This window comes from Jaculus jaculus, chromosome 2 (assembly GCF_020740685.1).
Source record: "Jaculus jaculus isolate mJacJac1 chromosome 2, mJacJac1.mat.Y.cur, whole genome shotgun sequence".
Taxonomy (NCBI): Eukaryota; Metazoa; Chordata; class Mammalia; order Rodentia; family Dipodidae; genus Jaculus; species Jaculus jaculus.
In genome coordinates this window covers 42,155,774-42,172,797 of record NC_059103.1, presented here as the reverse complement: position 1 = coordinate 42,172,797, position 17,024 = coordinate 42,155,774, and the positions used below count along the sequence as shown (strand labels likewise).

Sequence of the window (17,024 nt, the reverse complement as noted above, 5' to 3'; positions counted from 1 at the left end):
GGCCCACTCGAAGCAGGCCACCTGTCTCCTGCCCTCCCTTCGATGCAGGTGGACTCCCACGGAGGGCGTGGTCCTTCCCTCAGGAATGTCTTTGGAGTGGGTGCAGAAGCCCTCACCGAGGGGGTCCAACTGGACGGCAGGCACGTGCTGCAGAGCAAAACTGGGGCTGTGGCTCCAGGCCTCCTTCTGAGGCCTGCTGCTTTCTGTTCCAACTTGATTTCATCTTGCCAGGGGTGACTGTGCACCGAGAAGCAGTACAAAGTGGGGATTAAAGGAGAAAAGGTGGTGGTTGGTGGAGGAATGCCTTTCTTCTTGGCTAAGCCCTTTGTTAGGAGCTCTTTGGGAGCCTGGTTCAGGAAGACAAGCGCATGGTTGATCACGTTCTTCAAAATTAGTTTCAAGAGATACTTGGGGCTTCTTATTATTCATTCTATTAAAATCAGAATATTAACTAATGCCCGTCACATTAACAGAGGGGGCCCGGCAACTTCTCTGATGCATTGTCTACTTGAAAGTAGAGAAAGCCTTTCATGAGATGCACCTGTCAGGTCTATTCTGTCTTGTGCCCTGTGGTAGAGACGCTGGCTAGTTCAGGACACATGCCCCGCTGTGCCTGGTCTGTGAGTCAGATGGCCTCCACCCTGCCCTGCTCACAACCATAGGATGGCCAGCAATGGCCAGAAAGTCCTGCCTGGTCCCAGGAGGATGCAGGGGCTCCCAGATCCAGCACCAGAACTGATTTGGAAGTGGACAGATGGGATGAAGATGAGCAGATCTCTAGAGGCTTAAAAATCAGAACTGCCGTGTGGTTTTCCTGGCTCCCCACTGTGGCTTCGTTGCCAGAAGGAATAGTACAATGCACGTACATTCCAATTCCCCAGCAGGAATGAATGAGTCAGCTCTGGTATCCCCTGCAGGTATCATGGTGGCATTTTAAATCCCACCCTTAGGAAGCCCGTGAGGCCTCAGTCACAGACAGCCCTGACAGAGGCTCACCGGCGAGACCAAGGCCCTCAGCTGACAAAAGTTCTCTGAATGGCTGAGAATGACTGAGCTGGGCTTGTTCCTGGTAGCATGGGTCACCGAGGAGATGGATGTATATTGGGGGACTTTCCAGCTAGCCGGGGAGTGAGACTCCCCAAGGTCACATGTGAGATTTCAGATGGCAAGATTCATAGGGCCAAGCTTGTGGGCACAAGGCTGCTTCCCGGGAGAGGAGCTATGGGACAGATGGCCAAGCGTGAAGAAGTCAAGGTGCCAGGAGGAATGGGACGGGAAGGCTCGGAGGCCAGTGTGGTCAGGCAGTGGTCAAAAGTCAGGCTGGAAGGCCTGTGACTGCAAGCTAGGAGCTTTCTTTCTTCCTGTTTCTTTGAGCAGTCCTAAACTCACCATTAATCTCCCGAGACTGATCTTGTTGATCAATGTTGGTTTCCCCTGCACACCTGTTCTCGTTTCAGATGAAAATGTATTATGAAACCACTCCATTTGTCGAGTGATTACCGTGGTAATCAGGCGTCCTCTCTGACAGGCCAGCACTGCTCTTGAAGAAAAGGTTCTGCTGATCAGGGCTTTCATGTCACTTACACCTGGCTGAGACAAAGGGGACTGAAGCAAACATGCACACGGGGCACACAGGGTGGGTTTGGGGGATGGTGTCCCTTCCTGGGGAAGTTCAGGTACACAGTGTAGCCCCCAGGGCCTTGGGGTGGGGGACTCTGCAGGAAGATGGGGACCGGGTGGATAGGAGCAAGTCAGTGGGAGGCCAAGTCCTGAGAACCTTGGTGCTGTACGCTGTCTGCACAGCTGGGTATTGCCCTGCAGGGCACCATGTATCTAAGCCACTAGCACTTTGACCAGAATCTCCTTCAACCTCTGTGACTCCCTGGAACATCCCAAATGTGTGATGATTATTCCTGCGTCTCTCTACAATAGGATTATGACTCTGGATCTGGTAAAAGTCCACACTGCTTGAAATTATTTAGTCCCCAATACAGTCTATTTGTAAGGTTTTCAAAAGATCCAAGCCAACTCCCTGGTTTCTGATCCTAGCTCTATCATTTACTGGTGAGACCTGGAGCAAGTGACTGAACCTTTCTGTTCCTTTGCAGTTGTCAAGGCAGATAATAAAAAACTTCTGCTGGGCATGGTGGTGCACACCTTTAATCCCAGCACTCGGGAGGCAGGGGTAGGAGGACTGCTAAGAGTTCAAGGCCACCCTGACACTGCATAGTGAATTCCAGGTCAGCCTGGGCTACAGTGAGACCCTATCTTGGAAAACAAACAAAACAAAAAGACAAAGAAAAAAGGTTGAAAGAAAGAAAGAAAGCAAAACTTTTAGAGCACATAAAACAATTATAACCGTACTGGTACCCAGAAGGTTTTCAAAAAGTCAGCCACTGAGATCCTTGAGTTACTGCTACCATTGTCTAGTGCACAGGAAACCTGTCTTTTTAAAAATAGTTTATTTTTATTTATTTAACAGACAGAAAGAGAGAGAGAGAGAGAGAGAGCGAATGGGCACATCAGGGCCTCCAGCCACTGCGAATGAACTCCAGACACATGTGCCACCTTGTGCATCTTGCTAATGTGGGTCCTGGGGAATCAAACCTGGGTCCTTTGGCTTTGCAGGCAAACACCTTAACTGTTAAGCCATCCCTCCAGCCCAGGAAACCTGTCTTTTGATGCAAGAGTGTGTGGGGCTGAGCAGTGCAAGAGCAGTCCTTGTGGGAGTCTATAGTTGACACCCGGAATGTGGCAGGGTCTCTTTACTGGGGGCAGGAAGGTCAGAGGGGGCAGCTGGGAGCCTGAATTCTGTATAGACATAGCCTGTCTTGTTCCTCCTACTGCCCTTTTCAGTGTTACCCTCTCTGAACCAAAGATGGAGGCCCCAAGCGCTCAGTTCTGCAGTTCAGACCAGAAGCAAGGTTCTCTTGCAGCTTCCTCCAGATGTCTTGCCAGCCCAAGCCCAAGTGAGGTTGAATCCACCTTTTAAGGCTGCCACTCACTTACTCAAACTGTGGAAGCTCAGCCTAGGGCACAGGGCTCCAGCAGACTCCAGTCCTCAAAGGATAAAATCTGTCATGAGCGCTGCTCTTATAATTTCCCACACGAGTGAGATGCTGTTGGAGCGCTATGGCCGCCATAAGAACAGTCCCAGCTGCACCCATTGCTCAGGCTGTTCTAGACCCTAAGCTACCTCTCCTTTTCATATAATGACATTTGTCATTAACCACGCGGTCCTCTATTGCCACAGATACTATACCATGCAAAGCAGGCCAGGAGCCGCCTTGGGCGCTGAATTACGGAACCCGCCAGCAGAGGCAGTGACAGGCCATTATTCTGTGTCCTGCAAACTCTGCCATGATAAGGAAACTCCACCAATTTGATTCTTTATCTGGTTGCAGGTTGAGGGAAGATATTATTTCAATCAAGATAATGATTCAATTTCTTAGACGGAAATGAGATTTTTTTTTTTTTCATGGCCTCATGAGGGTGCCACCAAAAACCCCTTTTGGAGCTGAAACAGTGTAAGTACAAGTTAGAGGAATTCTTGTAACCTGAGAGAACGTAAGTGGGGGGAGGACTGAAAGCAGGGAGCTTGCATGCAAGAGGAATACACACCCATTGGGCCTATAAGGTTACAAAATAAGTTCAATTTGGGCATTTGTAGACATTGGACCAAACCCATAAGATGCAAATCCAGAAGGTAATGTGTAGTGTGAGCGGATGCCTGGGGTGGTGAAGGTGCCTGACCTGGAACAGCATGGATGATAACAGAGATGCGCAGGCTAGCCCCTGCCGTGACAGGGCCATACAAGTCTCCTGCAGCCGCCTATGAGATAGTGGAGAGTTCCTGTGTGGGTTTGGTGACAGATGACTTCGCTTCCATTTCAATACTTCCTGCCACAGGGAGCTTAGCAGTAAGGGAGGCTACTCCATCGCTAACTAAACCCCGGTCCCCAAACTACGGTTGTCACCTCATTAAAGGAAGCCACAGAGAGATCTCACAGGTTCTGACAACACAGTAGATCTTGGTGCACTTGGGAAACAGATCACATGCCCAGAAGTCATTAAACAAGATGCAACTGACATCAGATAGCAAATGCACTGAGAGCTCTATGATTCACATTAAATGAAAAATGGTATGAAATATAATTTTAAAGGCTTGGGGACTATAAGGGCTGCAATTCAATTTTTTTTTTTTTTTTGGTTTTTTGAGGTGGGGTCTCTAGCCCAGGCTGACCTGCATTTTCAGGTCACTCTGTATTTTCATGGCAATCCTCCTACCTCTGCCTCCTGAGTTCAGTATCCTTAAGCTACTTGTATTTGCTTTAAATATTTATTATTATCATAATTTGAAATCATAATTTAGGATTTTCATGTCATTTGTCTGGAGAGAAACTCTAAAGGATTTGGAAATGTTTGTGAAGTTTGTATGCATTTTAGCCATTCCACTGAGAGCTGACTCGGGCTCTGATCTGACCCCTCCACAAAGAAAAGGTGCATTGCTGCTCAGCCTCTTATGGGACAACCCTAATGCTGATTCCAGAGGCCCAAGAAGATCACATCTTTCAGTACCACCAGATTCACCAGAACTTGGATGACTAAACTATCTGCTATGGGTGTGCACAGGATTGGGAAAAGTACAAAGAGCTGTAATAACATTGGGTGTCTCTAGGAGAATAAAGGCTAGGGGCCATGGAAAGGGAAAAGACTTTTTATAAAGACCTTGTGATACTTTCCAATTAAGAACCATGAGCTTGAATTACCTATTAAGAATAAGACTTCGGTTAAAAAAAAAAAAACCCTCGCATTGTTTTCAGTATAAGCAGATGTCATTATGGATTTCTACTTTAATACTCTGACCCTAAACCTAGACCTAACCCTAACTCTAATTTATACATTTTTCAGCCTCTACTTTTAAAATGCAAACTTGGGCTGGAGAGATGGCTTAGCGGTTAAGCGCTTGCCTGTGAAGCCTAAGAACCCCGGTTCAAGGCTCGGTTCCCCAGGTCCCTCGTTAGCCAGATGCACAAGGGGGCGCACGCGTCTGGAGTTCGTTTGCAGAGGCTGGAAGCCCTGGCGTGCCCATTCTCTCTCTCTCCCTTTATCTGTCTTTCTCTCTGTGCCTGTAGCTCTCAAATAAATAAATAAATAAATAAATAAAAATTTAAAATGCAAACTTAAGTGCTTTGAAGATTACTATCAGGTCAGGGGAGGCAGTCTTCACAACAGACATGCATATAGGCATAATGACAAATGCAGTGGATGCCTGACCCAGGTCCCCTTTACCTACTGGCTTCCACATGGGTCATTCTCTGGGATGCCCTCTCTTGGATGAGGCGATGCCGTGGAGGTGCCACCGTGACCCATGCTCTAGGTATCTGATGATAAGTAATGGGCAGTCTAGCCCCGAACCTTGTCTCCTACTCAGATGTGACTGTGGCATGATGGATGGAGCTGAGGAGAGCCACCCTAGCGCCCATCCTCCCTCTCTTGCCTCCTTGTCTCTCTGATAGGTGTTCTCTACACACGTGTCATATGCACCCAGAACCACCTCACGCTCCACTCCTAGGAACCTCCAGTGGCTCCAACTGGAGGCCCTCCCATTGACAGAGTGGTCCTTGGTGTTGAGCACGCATGTGGCTTTTTGCTTTGGGTAGAAGTCTAAACCCTTTCCCCACCGTCAAAGAGCACCAGTGTATGAAAGTCAGAGACACAATACACTGGCCTCCAGAGCAGAGAGAATTCTAACAATGGGACCTGAGGGACCGCACAATCATCATTCTGCTTCCTAATCAGAGATCCAGTCACACAACTAGATAGTCAGCATGAAGGTCTTAGCTGTACCACTCCACTTACCCACTCACAGAACACACTAAGCCTCAGTTTCCTCATCTGTATAACAAGAATAGCTGACAGAACCTGTGAAGCTCCCAAAGGGCAAGACTGTGAAGCGTGCTGTGTAAATGGTACTTGTTGCTATTGAGATCTGGAACTAGCCAACCTCTCCTGCTGGCTCTGAACACTGGAATGAATTAACGTTTGTTAAGTAATTCCAGCTGCCCCTCTGCCTGGGCACCAACAGCTGACAGGAAGGACAAGGCAACAGTTGGGAGCACTGTGTTGGTGACTGTCACCCTGAGGCTCAGGGAGCGACCCCAGCGCTGGGCTCAGGGATGCTGCTGACCCTTAGCTGCTGTTGTCTGCAGAAGGCTGTGTGTGTGTTCTGAGACCTAAGGAAGATCCCCGTTTCCTATACGACTCACGGATGATGTACTGATCTCAAGGTCAACCTCAAGTTTGATCAAAAGCCATTTGCATGTGATGGAACAAGAAACAAACTGGCAGAAACTTATTTTATTTACACAGGTGGAGGATACTTTACGGCACCCTGTTCTTTTGCATCTGTACTCTTCATGTAGATATTCCGAGCCCATTAGCACCAACTTCTTCCCCAGCCCATCAGACCCACACGTATGCCTCCCTCCACAAAAGCATTGGTGGGTTCTCCTGCAGGGCCTCTGCTCTGCTCCTACATCCTACTTCCTTGGCACAGATCAAAACTCCCTTTCCCGACCTTCTCTGACCACTCCCCATCAAGTGCGATTCGTCTGTAGCAAGGAAGCCAGAGCCAGTCTAAGTGCCCTTCCAGAAAGGTCTTTAATTGTCTTATGTGCAGATGGCATCTCTTCTGACACGGACGACTGGATTACTAGGCATGAGAGCGCTGCATGGAGCGTGTTGTCAACTGGCCTCTTTGAGAATGGGACACTTAGAACTAGAGATACCTTCCAGAAGGATCCACCCACATCACGCTCCTTTCTCCTAGAAGGTAAGACCTCTCACTTCCCGGGAACATTATCAAACCACAGAACATGACAAGCAATATTCATACTCACAAGCACAGATTCCTTACTCTTCAATTCCAGGCCACCAATTTTTCTGCCAACCTGCTCATTCCCTGCAAAAAGAACGGGGTGAGAGTGGGGGGGAAGCACATTAGCATCTGCTCTGGGTACTCTTTGAAGCTTTCCTAGCTGGCCATAGCTGGCCACCTTCTCTGCATTTTCCCTCCCACAGACCCTCTTTCCCCTCCCTGGAAACACCATGCGCTACTGGGTGGGCACCCCACCCCTGCAGGCCCGCGGGCTGGGCCCACGCCGCCTCCTCCCGCTCGCGGCGCCCTGCCAGCCTTGGATTGACCACTGCCTCCAATTCCCTGAAGACGCTGGGCTTCTTCCCACTCCGGAGCCAGGGAGGCCTCCGCTTCTGTAGCCTGGGGTTGCCTAGCAACGCTGTGCACAGGGCTCAGAAGGCCCTCCTAAATTGGACCTCACAGCACAGGGCATCTCCTTGTACAGCTGCCTGCATCTTAACAATCTGCCTCTGAATAATAACACAATGGTAATTGCATTCATGGACCCCAAACTACATTTAAATAATGTTCAAGAGCTGACACAAACCAACAAAGGCCAGAAAATGCATTGTGGAGGTTGACTGTGAGGCCACGCAGGAATGCTCCGCCGCGGGAGGACGTTGACACCAAAGACTTGAGTTAATGACAATGCCAACCTGAACTGTGAAATCTCCTGCCTTCCGCCTGATCGTGTCACCACTTTAATGTGTTGTAATGTGAGTTTGGGCAATTAACACCCCGAACAGTGGGGGAGGGGAAGATGTTTGAACGGGAAGGAAGATTTGCTTGAGAGGATTTCCTTGTGTTTTCCAATCATGGCTAATGTACATTTTAGAAGGCAAAGGAGTTTGCTCTTCAGTGAGGGACAAATGTGATATGGCTGGTGTACCCGGCTCTGGGCTTGGAGCCCCAGCGAGGCTGGAAGACTCTTACACGTGGCCAATGTGGCAAGCTAGCATTTCACTTTGGGCGGTAATGGCAGCAGATCGAGCTTGATCCTCCAAATGCCTAAGCTCTTTGTACGTTTTAGCTCAAATTCTTCACAAGGCACTCAAACAGATATTTGTTTTTCTTTCTTTCTTTTAAACTTTATTTATTTACTTATTTTGGTTTTTTGAGGTAGGGTCTCACACTAGCCCAGGCTGACCTGGCATTCACTATTGTAGTCTCAGGCTGGCCTCCAACTCATGGCGATCCTCCTACCTCTCCCTCCCAAGAGCTGGGGTTAAAGGCATATGCCGCCACAGCCGGCTCAAACAGATATTTCTACAGCCGTAATTCATAGAATTATTCACCATAGCCAAAGGCAGAGACAATCCAAGTGCCCAGCAGTAATGGAACAAGTAAACAAAACATGGCATGAGCATACAAGAGATTATGATTATTCACCTTTGCCAACGAAGGGAATGTGGACACCTCTACATCACGGATGAACCCCAAGAACTTGGTAAGATAAGCCAGTCACAAAGACAATTAATTTGTCATGAGTCCACTTATGTGAGGTCCCCAGAACAGTCAAGTTTACAGAGGAAGAAAGTACATGGTGGTTGGCAGGGGTCAGGGTAGAGGAGAGTTAGTGTCTAACAGGGGGCAGAGTTCCAGAGGGAAAGCTGAAAGCCTTCTGGAGATGGGTGGTGGGGGAGGTTGCAGAGTAGTGCCACTGAATCACTCCCTGGAAGGTGGCGAAGATGGTAAGCTTTGTTATTATACATGTTCTACTGATAAAAGCAAATCTCTTTGCAACAATGGCGCAACATGGAAAACGTGTCTCTAAAACTTCTGCCCAAAGGCTGGGGAGGTGGCTGGACGGTTCAAGGCGCTGGCTGACAAGACTTCTGTCCAGCATTATGTTGGAAGTCAGTGTGGCCGGGGTCAGTTTCAAGCTTGAACAGATAAGCTGACACCCCAGGGTACTTGGCAAGCATGGTGCCCATGCAGTGCAGCCTCGTGCAGACCGGGTGCTGAGAGACAGGATTCTTTTGTGCGTGGACACCCCACAGCACCCACTCTCCTAGGGAACACTGCCGCCCCCATCCTGCTCCCTCCCATGGACTTGGGCTGGGATGGCGCTTCTTCTTTGCTCACCCTCTGTTCCTGCCTTCAAAGCCCTCTCCCAGGTGCCCCCCATCCCACTCTTCTGGGATCATGTCGCTCAGGAATCTTCCGGAGCCTTTCCAGTGCTACGCTGTGCACGCCGTAGCCAGCAGTCAGTAGCTGCTTAGGTGCCTCCACATGTTCACCTCTGACACTGCTGTCACCTTGGCCAGCCACAGGACTGTACGCAGTGGCCTACTTTGCCCTTCTTTCAAGGAACACCAACCACAGCGCCCCACCCAGCCCCATGCATGTCTACGAGCTGCTAAGCCCTGAGGCTCAGTACTCCTGGCAAGCCCGCAGATCCCCCCAAGCCATGGAGAGGTGCAACTCAATGTGTGCAATAAACAGTTGAGCATTACAGGTCTGATTAATTTGGAAAGGTCATTAGAGCTAACAGCTTTTCCCAGGGAGAGTGAATAAATAGCATGGGGATTTTTTTTTTTATTGTCCTGCATTTTTTTTTCTCTCAGAATGTGCTTTAAGTCTAAAAACACAGTGTTACCAGTTTTAAAAGGAAAAGAAAAACGTAAGGAGAAAGAAAACCAATCCTGAGAGAAGCCTTCCCTCACTCTTGCCATCCATAAAATGAGGCCTGACCTCAAAGTCCAACTCAAATAGAAAATAAAATCATGGCTGCAGACGAGACTCCAAAGCCACCTAGCAACCTTCCAAGGTAATAGTGCCCATGCCACCATCCTGCCAGGTACCAGGTACCACCAGCTGAGGGACAAGGGGCTAGCCACTCACCCTCAGCAGGACACGGTTTTCAATCATTCCCATGCCTTCCCAGACACTAACTGGGTGCTTTCTAAACTTAGGACCCAGCTTGCCTGGCTCTCATCAGGTCACTAAGGTACTGGAGACTGACTGATGCTTTGTTTTCTTAAATCTCGAGGAATGGCTGGAATCAGGCCAGAGGGCATCATGCAGGCTCTGTCTCCCCAGCCCTTGGCTCTGAAACCAGTGGTGCTATCTGTTAAGGCTGGCTGTAGCAAGTCAGAAGCTCCAGGTTCTCACAGACAGGCAAGGTTAAATGAAGTGTTCATAGCACACAGGATTTCGCCTCCACGCCTGCCATCCTGGGGAGACACAGGTACCCTTGACCAGCCTGTGCTGTCGGTGTGGCTTTTCTCACAGCCCTCTGTTTCCCAGTCTCAGTTCCTCTTCTGTCTGTCTCAGTGCACACAGACAAAGGGAGGTGGGAAGCCAGTGTCTTATCTGCAAATGTATGGCCCCAAACACCCAGGTTCCCATTCTGTACCACTTACGACCTGCAGTAGCCATAAGAGCACTAGGTTGTGAATTAAAACTACACAAATAACGACATCACAGCAGTAACATTTTTGTTGCTAGGGTGAAAACACTTGACCAGATGCAGCTGATGGAAGGAAAAGGTTTCGTCATGGCAGAGAAAGCACAGCAGGGGGACGCAGCCAGTGTCACATCGTTTTCATCAGCAGGGTGGAAGGCGCGAGGCAGAACTGGACTGTAACAGCCTAAGGTCCACCCCCAGTCACATCCCTTTTCCAGCGTGGCTCTACCCTCGAAGACTCCATCAGGTGAGGATTAAGTATGAGGCTTAGCCACAAACACAAGGGACCACGGGAGATCTTTTACATTCAAACCACCACAGACAGTAACATGGATGTTAATAGCTACTCTTCACATTCGGGCAACACTGGTGGTTAAGCAATTTTCCATACACCCATCAGGCACTAGAACAGGAGCCACACCAGCCCAAAGCCAGGTGTCAACAACCCAGGCAGCTGGGGGAGGAGCGAGGAGCAAAAGAGCCTGGGGTTCCCTTTGGGCTTCTGCTCAAGTTTCCTGTACGCCTCAAACTGCCCTGGTGGGTGTGGGCCTTATTGGAGCCCAGTAGATGTTTTCAGAGGTCTAGCCCATCCCAGTTAGACTATCTGGCACAGGGCTAGGCTGGTACTGTCAGATACCGAGAGGGAGGAACCCGGGGGAGGGGAGAAATATGGTCTCCTAAGGCAACTGAATCCTCCTTGCATCCTTGCTTTGGGGTGACGCCTCCTTAGACATCCGAGTTTCCGGGACCTTGACCTAGAATCTTAACATACTCCTGAGAAAGAAGAATGGCTGAGCCCAGGGCCCAAGGTGAACAGTGGTGTCTCTGGGGGGGGAGGAGAGAGCTTATCTAAGGAATACAGGCTAACCTCCCTGGTCAGGCTGCCCACCAGGCTTTCTGATCAGTTATGCACACTGCGTTTGTTTGTTTGTTTGTTTCTCTGGTCTCAGAGGCTTTACCTGGCTGGGTAAATCTGAAGAAAGGCCCTAACAGACAAGTCTTGGGCCTGCTGAGAGACAGAGCAAGGCCACCCAGAGCTACCAGCCCCTACACAGTAGGCAAGGGACTTTCAACATTATAATGTTGACTATTGGTTTAAATCTGGAAAGGGGCAAGCATCATTATGACACAAGGAATAGAAATGCAGCACAATAGTCCTGTGTCTGTTGGACGGGGCACTATCTCCGTTTCTTGCCTGTGTGGGAAGGTGTGAGGGGCTCTTAGACTGACTCAAAGAGCCTGAGTTTATCAGACCAAGTTCTCTGTCCAAGTGATGCTATTTGTGGCTGCGCCCTGTGGGGTTTCCTGGATGGTGACCCTGGACCTACCGCCGGCTCTGTTGCTGGTGGAGCTGGTACGTAGGTCAGGCTGGGGTATGTGGGACTGAGCTGACAACACAGAGAAAGTCAGTTGCTCTGCTTTCCAGAAAGTCCTACCTCTGCTTGGTGTCCAGTGTGACAGGCAGCTTTTCTTTCTACCAGAGGTCAAAAGGTACTTGAGCCCTTCCCAGGTGGAAGAGAATGTCCCAAACCTTCAGGATGCGGCACAGCGATCACAAACACGATGGCCACAGTCCAGCATGTAATGGTGGGAAAGACGTGGAAAGGGGAGGGGCTCCTGTCGCACAGGCACACCGGGAGACAGGGCTACCTCCAAAGTGTCCCCCTCCTGCTGCCTGCCTCTCTAGGACTGGATCCCACCCAGCATGCAGTAGAGTGTTCAGAGGGTATCATACATGGATTTTCCTGGAGGGATACTGGTAACGGCCCCCCGGGGCAGCAGGGATAAGCTGAGTCAGCCAGGCCAACTGTACACAGTGCTAACTGTGGGGCTTGGACAAAGCTGTCATCACCCTTCTCTAGAGCCACCATGATGTGACAGGAGGAGATGACTCTTTGTCAGAAGCCACCCTGAGGAGGCTACCAGCACATGGCAGGCTCAGCCACACTGCCCTCCTGGCACACCCCAAAGCTCCCCTCCGTTCCCATCTCCTGCAAAAACTTGCCCACACACATTTCCAAAACCTTCCATGAGCACTTACTGTTTCATGTGTCTGGGCTTCTCCTTCATGGGGCCATCACCCTAATAGACCTGGAGCCAAGGACCATCATGTGTCACTGGTCTCTAGACTGCCTGGCCCTCCCTCCTCTACCCTGCCACCTGTAGTCTCTGCTTAATCTGGGAGGGCTTCCTGGAGACACCTGGAAGACTGCAGAGCCCTAAAGGATGGGTAGGCCCCAGAGTGCAGGAGCCAGGGAGCTAAGCTACAGGGTGGGGATACCCCCAGAATCAGGGTGGCGGGTCACTGAGGTCCAGGAGGAGAGGGCTGTGGGGGAAGGGGCATGAGTGTGCAGAGGGAGGAGAGTCAGCCCCAGGCAGAAAGAGAGCTGGACCAAGTTTGTGGGCAGCTGTGAAGTCATCATTCCCACTGCTACCGTCGGGGGAAAGGCAGAGCCCCAGGTGTGTGCAGGGCTGGGCTGCAGCATTTGACTCCCAGCCTCACAGACATCTCTGAGAAGGACAGAGGGACTGGGCCATCCTTCTTTCTGCTTCCCTGTGGTCACTTCCAATTCTGCTGGCATTGGGACACTGGCCAGCAAAACACACATGGTCTAGAACTGGAATCCCTTTCTGCATCCCAGGCCTACCCAACCCAGCAGAGTGGGGTCAAGCTTCCCGGGACCGCAGTCCTGTGGCTCCTGCTGCTCCTCAGTGCACAGACACTGACAGGCTCGTTCATCTGCCTTCTGGGCCCTGTTCACGCATCTTGTTTATAACCTTGGACCTCCAGGATAGAACTGCTCCCTGTCCCCGTCATCTTTTGTGCATGCGTGACACTCAGATAAAATTGCCAACAGTCTTCAACTTCAGGTTTTTTCCGAAGTATTTTATTTAGCCGGGCATGGTGGCACACACCTTTAATCCCAGTGCTTGGGAGGCAGAGGTAGGAGGATCGCCGTTAGTTCGAGACCATCCTGAGAGTCCACAGTGAATTCCAGGTCAGCCTGGGCTAGAGTGCGACCCTACCTCAAAAAACAAAACAAAATTATTTATTTACTTATTTGACAGAGAGTATTCATGTGCACGAGAGAGAGAGACAGAGATAGAGATAGAGAGTGAGAGTGAATGGGCTCACCAAATAAACTCTAAATGCATGTGCCACCTTGTGCCTCTGTGTTACGTGGGTGCTAGGGAATCAAATCTGGGTCCTTAGGCTTCTTAGGCAAGTAACTTAACCACCAAACGATCTCTCTAGCCCAAATTTCAGTAAATTTTACCGAATAAAAATAATGAGTATAAGCTGGGGATATGTTGGTATCGAGTATATATAAAGTCCTGGGTTGAATCCCCAGAACTTCATAAACTGGGTGTGGGGTGCATGTCTGTAATCCCAACACCAAAGAGGGTAGAAGCAGGAGGATCAAAAGTTCAGGGTCGGGGCTGGAGAGATGGCTTAGTGGTTAAGCGCTTGCCTGTGAAGCCTAAGGACCAGGGTTTGAGGCTCGATTCTCCAGGACCCACGTTAGCCAGATGCACAAGGGGGCGCACGCGTCTGGAGTTCATTTGCAGTGGCTAGAGGCCCTGGCGTGCCCATTTCCTCTTTCTCTCTGCCTCTTTCTCTCTCTGTCTGTCACTCTCAAATAAATAAATAAATAATTTTGTCTTAAAAAAAGTTCAGGGTCATCTTTGGCTACACAGAGAGTTTGAGGCCAATTTGGAGAAATTTTTTTTTTGAGGTCAAAAATTTAGTTAATTAATAAAAAATCGTAGTTGTAAAAAGTCTCCCTAGATTTTTTTTTTGTACGCTTACCAAACCTTTCATCATTGTTTTATCTATGCCTAACTCAACAGTTTTCATATAAACAAATTTTGTTTTTTACTTTATTTGCACCCATATTTAATTGATTTGTATACTATTTAATTAAATTGCATAATTACAATGGCAAATTTCACTGGCACAAACAAGTTTGGGAACTAAGCCAGCTACTTCAGGAAAACGCTGGGCTCAGCTGCTGGGAGTCGACAGCCACTAACTTGTCCCAAGTTCCAGCCAGAGGGCATGAGGGATGTGGGTAGATCTGGCAAGACAGTTCAAAGCAGCCAAGGTGAAGGTTAAGGGCTAAGCCCTGATGCTGCCTGCCCTTAGTCATCCTGGCACTGCCCCCTCCGAGCTCCGCCCTGTGCTGAAAGGGTTGCCCTCCTCTCCATATGCCCTGTGTGCAACCCCACCACACCCAAGACTTCCTCCCAGGCATGCAAGGCTCCAGCCAATGAGTGAACACTAGACTTTCAGTGTAACCCTCTCTCAAGGCGATGGGCACCTCTTCCGGGGGAGGGTTCTGCTGATGCCATCTAAGACCTCTGCAGTAGTGAGAGAACTTGGGCTCAGGCGACCATCTTGGAGCATCCCAGTCATACCATCTGGCCGAGGCTGAAGTTTTAGGTCATAGCTGACTCTCACAGTTGTGTATGCTTCCTCCAAGAGACGCTGCTCAGGCTCCCCTGGGTCTTTCACTCGAGTTTCCACATCCCTTAAAGAGTAAGCCCCTGGGCTGGAGAGATGGCTTAGCGGTTAAGCGCTTGCCTGTGAAGCCTAAGGACCCCGGTTCGAGGCTCGGTTCCCCAGGTCCCACGACAGCCAGATGCACAAGGGGGCGCACGCGTCTGGAGTTCATTTGCAGAGGCTGGAAGCCCTGGCACGCCCATTCTCTCTCTCTCCCTCTCTCTGTCTTTCTCTCTGTGTCTGTCACTCTCAAATAAATAAATAAATAAAAATATTTTTAAAAATATTAAAAAAAAGAGTAAGCCCCTATCAGAGTTCTTTTCTTGTTTTAAAATATTTATTTATTTTTATTTGAGGAAGAGAGAAAAAGAGAGGGAGTGAGAGACAGAGAGAGAGAGAGAGAGAGAGACAGAGAGAGAGAGAGACAGAGAGAGAGAGAGAGAGAGAGACAGAGAGAAAGAGAGAGAGAGAGCACCAGGGCCTCTAGCCACTGCAAATGAACTCCACATGCAAGCACTCCCTTGTGCATCTGGCATATGGGTCCTGAGGGAATCAAACCTGGGCCCTTAGGTTTCACAGACAAGCGCCTTAACCACTAAGCCATTTCTTCAGTCCCAGAGTCCTTTTCTTTTTTTTAAAAAAAAAAAAATATTTATTTATTTATTTGAGAGCGACAGACACAGAGAGAAAGACAGATGGAGGGAGAGAGAGGGAATGGGCGCGCCAGGGCTTCCAGCCTCTGCAAACGAACTCCAGACGCGTGCGCCCCCTTGTGCATCTGGCTAACGTGGGACCTGGGGAACCGAGCCTCGAACCGGGGTCCTTAGGCTTCACAGGCAAGGGCTTAACCGCTAAGCCATTTCTCCAGCCCCCAGAGTCCTTTTCTTCATATGGATGGTCTTCCTTACCTTGTAGCTCACCTAAAGCAAAAGTTTAGCATTTAACCCAAATTGCACCCAGCCATCCAGTGTTCAGTGTAACCAAGCCCTGCACCTGCCGAGAAGAAGGAAGATGCTCTCCAGAGGAACACCGCCCTTGTGGAGCTTCGCATTTTAAACCCTGCGCCTGAAAAGAATCCGTTTCTTTCCACATTATTACCTACCCTCACCACCAGGGTGTTCCAGAGGCAGGTCAAGGTGAACTTGGCTATAGTGATTGGACCAAGTTATGGTGTGAGATAAAAGGACTATGGGCTGCTGGGGAAGAGACTCCATCACTGATAATGCAGAAGGTGTATTTTGTTACCAAAATGAAGTCCAGAGGGCAGTTCTGAACTGGCTACGGAAAAAAAAGGAGCTGGCGACCTGTCTAAACTCCTCCTAAATATTACCCTGCCTCTGCACTTTTCATCTGCCTAAGTCAATAAAACTGTTTTTTTTTTTTTGCTTTTATTGGTTAACTCTGAAAAATCAAATACATATGTATGTTCTGAAAAAAATATCAAAAGTAATAAAGGCCTGATAATAATAAAAAAATAGTAGCCCCTACTCTAGCTTTCCCCACACTAAGCACAAGTTCCCAGAGGTGACTGCCCTCAACTGTTTCTTCCCTTCTTTGCAATACCACTTCTAAACAACACAATGTATCAGTCAGCTGAGGCGACATAACAAAAGACCCCGATTTGGGATGCTTGGGTAGCAGGGATTTGCCACAGTCTAGAGGCCAGGATGTCCAAGTCAAGATGCCAGCTGCGTGGTTCCCAGTGAGCTCGCTCTGCTTCGCCTGCAGATGGCCACCTTCTCACTGTGTCCACACACGGTGAACGCAGTAGCGCTGGGGTCTGCTCTGCGTGAGGACACTGACCCAGCTGAGCTCCTTGACTACAGAGGTTCGATTATGGAGGGGCACATTGCGGGCTGTACACAGAGTGGCAGACACTGTTTCTGGGTTGCTCACTCTTCACAATTACCCATCTCGTCCCATAAAGGGACCTAAGTGTCGCTGTAGTGGAAGTGTGTTTTGTCTCCCTCTTCCCCTCCACACCCAACCAGACACACAGTCTGGTCTCTGCGCCTTCCCAGGCCTTTCGTAAAATCAACTACCAATGTTCACAGCACTATGTCCATGCAGGTTCTGCGCATAGAGGACCCTTTCCTTTCCTTTCTTACATAACTTTTAATTTTTTGCTAACATTAAAAATAACTTTCAGGGCTGGAGAGATGGCTTAGCACTTGCCTGTGAAGCCTAAGGAC

The 17,024-nt window shown here is 49.4% G+C and overlaps 1 protein-coding gene across 1 annotated transcript in view; it reads right to left on the bottom strand.

The window, feature by feature from the left end:
- The window catches only part of Zbtb7c (zinc finger and BTB domain containing 7C), a 405,924-nt gene that overhangs the window by 157,809 nt on the left and 231,091 nt on the right, over positions 1-17,024 (bottom strand). Inside the window, exon 3 of the mRNA XM_045143821.1 lies at positions 6,903-6,964. The gene's annotated coding sequence lies outside the window, so the exon portion shown is untranslated. The remainder of the gene's footprint in view (positions 1-6,902; positions 6,965-17,024) is intronic.